This window comes from Echinops telfairi, unplaced genomic scaffold, assembly GCF_000313985.2.
Source record: "Echinops telfairi isolate 266 unplaced genomic scaffold, ASM31398v2 ScPeMD7_7469;HRSCAF=8507_1, whole genome shotgun sequence".
NCBI lineage: Eukaryota > Metazoa > Chordata > Mammalia > Afrosoricida > Tenrecidae > Echinops > Echinops telfairi.
The window spans coordinates 113,493,576-113,494,536 of record NW_022111373.1 but is presented as its reverse complement, the minus strand read 5'-3'; positions in this window follow the sequence as shown (position 1 = coordinate 113,494,536).

The window sequence follows — 961 nt, the reverse complement described above, 5'->3', positions numbered from 1 at the left end:
TCCATCTGGCCCATCCTGGAGAGCGCTAAGCAAAACTGACACTTGGAAACCCCCATTTCATGAATGTCTTGGTTACAGAATTCTGGTCTTAATTACGGGGTTGGAGAAGTGATGTGTATTTTCTAAGATTAGCTTTTACACCAGCTACTGTAACTGGCTAGGCTGGAGCTTTGCAGAAACAGCCTGGCAGCTGGAAAGAAATGGCTTTATGTGATGGGGCAAAGTATCAGTCATCTGAGTGCTTAGGGAATCCTTTTGGAGAAATCTTTTTTTTTTTTTTAAGAAAAATCTTTTTTACTGTGTGGTTTACCTGCCTTGTAAAGGAAAAAAAAAAAGGTAAGAACCTGACAGGAGTGGGTCAGTTATATTTTTATGCGTTTGGTAGTTAATGATTTCATGACCCATCCTGAGAAGCGTGCCAGCACAGGATCCGTTGCAGCCAGGTGTTTCCTTCACCCAGTACATATTACTGAACACCTGTGGATGTCCCAAGGCTGTGCAAAGGAAGTGCAGGGGTGAACCACCCCAAATACTCCTCACCCTCATGGACTTGACAGTTTAGCCTTTGCTCTGTTGTTTTCACCTCACACAGATTATTACTGTGTAGTTTTTAGTTTGGATCCTTACCTCATTCATCTACTGCCATGATAATGCTGCATAACAAATGAGCCCAAATTTCACTACCTGAAAACAATGAGTAGTAAACAACAGAACAGTAGAAAACAATACACTTCTATGAGTCTGCCAAATTGGCAATGTGGGCTAGGCTTCATTGGCCCATTCTTCTGGTCTTGGTTGAGTTCACGCACACACCTGATAGCTTCGCTAAACGTTGGGTGACCTAGGAAGGACTCAGCTGGGCGATTCTTCTGGTCTCAGCTGGATTCACTCACACGTTTGTCAATGGACTGGCTGTCAGCTGGGGGCAATTGAGGTCCCTAAATCAAGTGTTTTTAATCTT